This window comes from Fundulus heteroclitus, unplaced genomic scaffold (assembly GCF_011125445.2).
Source record: "Fundulus heteroclitus isolate FHET01 unplaced genomic scaffold, MU-UCD_Fhet_4.1 scaffold_96, whole genome shotgun sequence".
NCBI lineage: Eukaryota > Metazoa > Chordata > Actinopteri > Cyprinodontiformes > Fundulidae > Fundulus > Fundulus heteroclitus.
In genome coordinates this window covers 106867-113893 of record NW_023397428.1, presented here as the reverse complement: position 1 = coordinate 113893, position 7027 = coordinate 106867, and positions in this window count along the sequence as shown.

Sequence of the window (7027 nt, the reverse complement as noted above, 5' to 3'; positions counted from 1 at the left end):
AAGGGGAAATTTATTGGACTATCTTCAATGGACTGTGGATGGACTGTGCCAGGACCCCTACACCCTTTTCAATTGGGCCAGTGGATGCTGATCAAGAACCTGAGATGAAAACATGGTAAGGCCAAATGGTGGCAGGAACCAGATTCTATTTGTCACCCACACTGCTGTAAAGGTCGCTGATTGCTTCACCTGGGTCCATGCATTCCACTGCAAGTGGTTTTCCGTAGAATCCCCAGCGGACCACGGTGATATTTTAATTAACCAAGCATAATCATGCCTAACAAAACCTCTTTGAGGGCAGTTCACCTTTCTACCTCTAGTAGTCACAATAATACTACTACACGCACTACTGCATCATAATGTTGCTCAGGATGCCCATAAGAGCAATAGGATTAGAAGATTAATGTTAGCGCAGGGTGACGGCCTGTAACCAGGCCAGACTGATTCAATAGAGCAAGCAACTCTTCTTATAAATCCTAAGCCCCGCCCTACAATTAGATCTTCCAACAATTGAGCATTCATTTTATTACATAACACAAAAAAAACACTTATCCAACAAAACAATATATTTATATCCTGCCTTCATTCTAAAGCTACTTTCTTTAGTTACAAAAAAAATACAATTAAGCTTGCTGGCAGACTGACTCCCTTTATGGGAAAAAAAAACAACAGGAAAAAGGAACAGGAAGTATTATGCCCACTTTCCCTCGAACGCCACAGTCGGACAAAACGTCACTACCTGGGTGAGTGCAAACGTGTTTATGTGTTTAAGTGTAAATGATTCATGAGCGTTGCCAATGTGCACCCTTGGTCGTGCCACATCTTACAAGAGAAAAAAATGAGTAGGTAAAGCGATCCGGCTGCAATTCTACAAAGAGAGGGACACGTAGTTGAATGAGTGTGTGCGCACGTGAATTGCTTTGTGTGTGTGTGCGCGCGCGTGTGTGAGTGCGTGCGTGCGTGTGTGTGTGAGTGCGTGCGTATCAATGGGATTAATCGCGCTGCACCGTCACGACGACGTACCCCCTTCCGTTTTCCAGCCAGGATGTCATTCCGGAAGAAAAACACACAATCTGCGGCCGCACAGAAGGTAATGAGATTCTTTTTTATCTCCTAGTGTCTTTTGGTTCCTGGAAGGGCTGGTTTTCGCATTACTTGGGGCAGAAAAAAACGGTTTAGATGAACTGGTTGCAAAGGTGTCGATGAGGACCGTGAGATCCCCGCGTACAAGGTTAATGTCCTAATTTGTTTTGGTTCCGGCAAATTGAAATATCGTGTAGCCTAGAAAAGTAATATTGGTTTAGAGGCCCTAATTGCGTGGAAGCGAACATAAAAGTCTTTGTTTTCGCGGGATAAAAAATAGCTAGACTTTTTGAAAAAGAGCGCGTTGGGCCGGCAGTTCCGAGGTTTTAAGGCCTGAACTCACCACGAGAGTGAGTCGAAAATTCCAATGCCGCGGTTGTCAGGGTTGAGTTTTGTTTCTTGTTGTCTGAGTTCAGTTCCCCTCACGTTGCTTACCCTCCAGTAATCAGTTACACCTGTTAGGTCTGCAATCAGACAGAATCCACTCCACCTGTTAGTTTCTCTATTTAAGCCTCACTCTACCTTCAGTTTCTCGCTGGTTCGTCTTCACTCATCCTTCAATCACCTGATGTTCAGAAAGAGATTATTCCCACGTCTTCCTGGATGTCACCTTCTGTTCCTCGTTCGGCTCCCGAGTCCTCCGTATCTGCCCGCTCCCTCCAGCATCAAGTAAGTCCATCTTCCTCTGTTGGACTAATCCTGTCTCCCCTGTGCCAGGATTCTCAGCCTGCTCTGGGGGTACCCGTTTCTACGGCGCAGCAACCGCAGCGTCCCAGCAACCTCCAGCAGTTCAGTCCTTCCTGTCATCCTTGCAATAAACATTACTGAACTGTGCTCCGTGTGTGTGGTCTGAGTTCGGGTTCACCGTGACAAAAACATGACAGCACGAACCAGCCAAAAGGTGAACCCGAGACCCACACGGAGCGATCGTGCAGGAGCCGGTCAGCTAACGGGACTGGAGATTATTGAGCGGTGTAACCGGCTCTGGAGTCAGAGGGAGACCGTGCCGATCTGGCCTGACGCCTCGCATGCATCTCGCCAGGGTCAGTCACCGGCACGGAACAAGCGTGGAGGACGCCGTAGAAACGCAGCGTCGTACCTGGTTGACGCCCCACATTCCTCCCGTGAGGGTCAATCACCACCGCCTACTCCGCTGCTCTTGGCTTCCGTCCATCTCCGCCCAACAACCTCCACACCGGCTCCAAGGCGCTCGACCGCACCTCCTCCTCCCGACAAGCAGCAGCCTCACATCCACCAGTCTGCGGGGAAAGCAGGGGCGCACCACAAGGATCCCAGGATGGTGCCCAGGCCCCTGCAGCGGCCCCCGACTAGCTATGTTGAAATTGATGGATGGGATGTTCTTCCGCCATTAATCCCTCACCGTATCAAGGAGCCACCACAGACCAGAGTGCCACACATAGAGGAGTCCCAGTTATGGGACTTCTTCTATGGGGAGAGGGATGACTTGTTCCCCAGATGCTCTGTCCCTGCAGGGGTCTGCGTGGGTGCGCACGTCCCTTCACCGGCTGCTCCAAAGGGTTCTGCCGTGCACGCCACAGCCAAAGTCTGCGTGGGTGCGCCCGTACCCTTACCAGCCGGACCAGAGGCTCCTGCTCCTGCTGCGCACGCCACGGCCAAGGTCTGCGTGGGTGCGCACGTCCCTTCACCGGCTGCTCCAAAGGGTTCTGCCGTGCACGCCACAGCCAAAGTCTGCGTGGGTGCGCCCGTACCCTTACCGACCGGATCAGATGCCCCTGCCTCTGCCAAGCACGCCATGGCCAAAGTTTGCGTGGGTGCGCTCTTACCAACACCGGCTGGATCAGAGGCTCCTGCTGTGCACGCCACGCCCAAGGTCTGCGTGGGTGTGCATGTCCCTTCACCGGCTGCTCCAAAGGGTTCTGCCGTGCACGCCACAGCCAAAGTCTGCGTGGGTGCGCCCGTACCCTTACCAGCCGGACCAGAGGCTCCTGCTCCTGCTGCGCACGCCACGCACAAGGTCTGCGTGGGTGCGCATGTCCCTTCACCGGCTGCTCCAAAGGGTTCTGCCGCGCACGCCACAGCCAAAGTCTGCGTGGGTGCGCCCGTACCCTTACCGACCGGATCAGATGCCCCTGCCTCTGCTAAGCACGCCACGACCAAGGTCTGCGTGGGTGCGCATGTCCCTTCACCGGCTGCTGCAAAGGGTTCTGCTGCACACGCTACAGCCAAGGTCTGCGTGGGTTCGCCCCTACCTTTACCGGCCGGACCAGAGACTTCTGCTCCTGCTGCGCACGCCACGGCCAAGGTCTGCGTGGGTGCGCACATCTCGCCGCCGCCGGCCTTTGCTGACGTCCCGCCGGCCTTTGCTGACGTCCCGCCGGCCTTTGCTGACGTCCCGCCGGCCTTTGCTGACGTCCCGCCGGCCTTTGCTGACGTCCCGCCGCCGCCGGCCTTTGCTGAAGTTCCCAAATCCCGCGAGGGGGTCGAGGAGGACCCGCCTCCCCAAGTTTCAAGGTCCCGCGAGGGGGTCGAGGAGGACCCGCCTCCCCAAGTTTCAAGGTCCCGCGAGGGGGTCGAGGAGGACCCGCTTCCCCAAGTTTCAAGGTCCCGCGAGGGGGTCGAGGAGGACCCGCCTCCCCAAGTTTCAAGGTCCCGCGAGGGGGTCGAGGAGGACCCGCCTCCCCAAGTTTCAAGGTCCCGCGAGGGGGTCGAGGAGGACCCGCCTCCCCAAGTTTCCAAGACCCGCGAGGGGGGCGAGGAGGACCCGCCTCCTGAACGCTGCAGCCAGACGTCTCCTGGACTCAATAGCCAGGGGGATCCACCTCCATTCAAGCCCCGAGAGGGGGTCCAGGGAGACCCACCTCTCGTCTCAGCTTCAAGGTTCTTTGAGAGTTCTGCGCTGGAGTTCCTCATCAGAAAGACCCAGATGAAGCTCCAGTGCCGGCCACCTGAGACCTTGCCGCTTCGCCGTCGGGGTCGCCCTCCGCGACACTCGCTCCAGACTCTGCCTCGTCGGGGCCGCCCTCCTCGAGGCTTCAATGGGGTGATGCTGCTCCGCCTCCTGCCACGTCCTGGCCGTCCACCACCAACTCCATCTGGTTGGTTAGCTGGAAAGGGACGCCTGCGCTTTAAAGGACGCCTGCGCTTTAAAGGACGCCTGCGCTCTCAGAGGTCCCAGCGCTCTCAGAGGTCCCAGCGCTCTCAGAGGTCCCAGCGCTCTCAGAGGTCCCAGCGCTCTCAGAGGTCCCAGCGCTCAGTTGTTTAAGTCAGTTTAGCTTTGTGTGTTCTTCTAGTTATCTTGGAGCTCCCTAGTTTTCGAGTTGCCTCCTAGTGTCTAAGTTGTTCTTGAGCCCCTAGTTTTTGAGTTATTCTAGTTCCTGAGTTCTCGTGTTCACTAGCTCCCGAGCTATCTTAGTGTGAAACCAGTTCCTGAGTGGTTCCCGGTGTTCTCTAGTTATTTTCTAGAGCGTTTTGGTTTCAATGTTCTCTAGTCTCCGCCTTAGTTTTTTGTTCTTGTCTTAGTTCTCCAGTTGTAATCTCGTGATTTAGCCCCCTAAGTTCTATAGGTTTCTGCGTTCCCTAGTCTTGTCTGGTTCCTTGGTTTCTATTCTAGTTCCTTGTGGTTTCCGTTTTGTTCTGGGCATCCCTAAATACCCTGTTGGTTCTAGTTCTCCAGAGGCCTCCTAGTTCCACCTTTTTTTTTTCCCTGGCGTTTTGAGTGTTTCTCAGTTCCTTGGCATGTTAAGACGCCCTCTAGTCCCAGGTGTGTTAAATACGCCTGTTTAGTCCTAGGCCTTTGCCTACACTCTCTGCTCATCTGCTAGCGTTTATTGGACACTCTTTTTTTTCAACTTGTTAGCGTTCTCTAACGCCTTCTAGTCTTCCAAGCGTTCCCTAGTTTCCAAAGATCCCCGGTGATCTTTGTTCGCCCTGGTTGGGTAGAGTTTTGTTTGACCCTAGCCCTCTATCCTGAGCCGCCCTCCACCCACCCTGGTTGGCTTAGTTTGTGTTTTGATGGTTGGGTAAGCTGGTGTTGATTCTAGCCCCCCATCCTGAGCCTCCCTCCGCCCACCCTGTTTGGGTTGTTTTGTTTTTTGGCCGTCCGGTGACCGGCCTTGAGGGGGGGGTGATGTCAGGGTTGAGTTTTGTTTCTTGTTGTCTGAGTTCAGTTCCCCTCACGTTGCTTACCCTCCAGTAATCAGTTACACTTGTTAGGTCTGCAATCAGACAGAATCCACTCCACCTGTTAGTTTCTCTATTTAAGCCTCACTCTACCTTCAGTTTCTCGCTGGTTCGTCTTCACTCATCCTTCAATCACCTGATGTTCAGAAAGAGATTATTCCCACGTCTTCCTGGATGTCACCTTCTGTTCCTCGTTCGGCTCCCGAGTCCTCCGTATCTGCCCGCTCCCTCCAGCATCAAGTACGTCCATCTTCCTCTGTTGGACTAATCCTGTCTCCCCTGTGCCAGGATTCTCAGCCTGCTCTGGGGGTACCCGTTTCTACGGCGCAGCAACCGCAGCGTCCCAGCAACCTCCAGCAGTTCAGTCCTTCCTGTCATCCTTGCAATAAACATTACTGAACTGTGCTCCGTGTGTGTGGTCTGAGTTCGGGTTCACCGTGACAAAAACATGACAGCGGTGGGTTATTTGGTTTAGAGGCATCCAAAGTTCCTCCTAGAGGGACTTGAAATTCTGCCACCCACGCCACAGGTAAAGGACACGACAGAGGGTACATACAGAGTTAACTGAAGCTTGGCCAGAAAGAGTGTGTGTGTGTGTGTGTGTGTGTGTGTTTGTGAGTGTGTGACATTGTCAGCATAGTAAGTCATATAGGATAGTAACTTGTTTTGGTTCTCAGAGACAAAACATATCTTAAGGGAAAAAATAATAAAATAAAATAAATATGAAAAACAAAGAAAAGGGAACTGAACTTAAGAGGCGCAGCGTTGCGGGGGGGACACATTTTAGTGACGGACCGGTTAGATGCTTCTGTCGGCTGGTCGGGAGAAAATGGCTAAAATAACCATGAAACATAAGAAAATAAAGGACGGAAACATAGTGGCAGGGTGTTGGGGCTTGTTTCTGTGGAGGCGAGGTGTCGGACGGCCGTTGGGATGAGTGGTCACGGTGGTGCGGGGCAATTTTGCCAGCTAAACCTCCCCGTGGAGTAACAGCGGCGCATTAGATGATAAACAAAAAATATATATTTCGGCAATCTAAACTTTTCAAACATGATCTGTGTAAAATAGACTGTAAGGAAAGGCCTGTGTGTGTTTTGTTCGTCTAAATGTCTCGTTGTATGTGATATTGGTGTGGGAAAGTTCTGTTTGTCTGTCTAATGCAGGTCAAAATAATAGATAGTGTTTATTATAGAAAGTGTTTATTTGTGTTGAATGACTGCAGCATTCAAAACAAATGCACTTTGGAGACATTCATTAAACAGAAAAGGTTTAACAAAAAATTGAAAGAGGGAAAAACACAGACAATTTAATAATATAGAAGTTTGGCTTTGATATTACTTGTCCAACCCAAATTAAATTGAAACATGGAGATATTAACATGGCTTAAACAAAAATATCTCAGGGTTGTTAGAAATGATTGAGACTGGGGATAAAGGTTTTTGTTCTTCTTATGGAGCCTAATTATGGAGTACAGTAAACTAGAGGCATGGGGAAAGTATCCAGTTACACTATTAATGCACTAAGTTTGTATTTGACAATGGATTCATGACAGCTGTAAAATACCAGATTAGAGGCTTTTTATATTGTAATTTTAGAACATTAATAAAATGGCAAACAGCAATATGGGAGATTTTTTAACTAAGAATTTTACTGCTACCTAAAGATAAATTTTTAAGAGCAACAAAATATCAAACGGCCACATTAAACACGTCATCTGTTACAATCATTTGTGGTTATCCGGTTATGTTAAGCTGAGGCGAACCTCAGAGGGACAGTTCAGCCT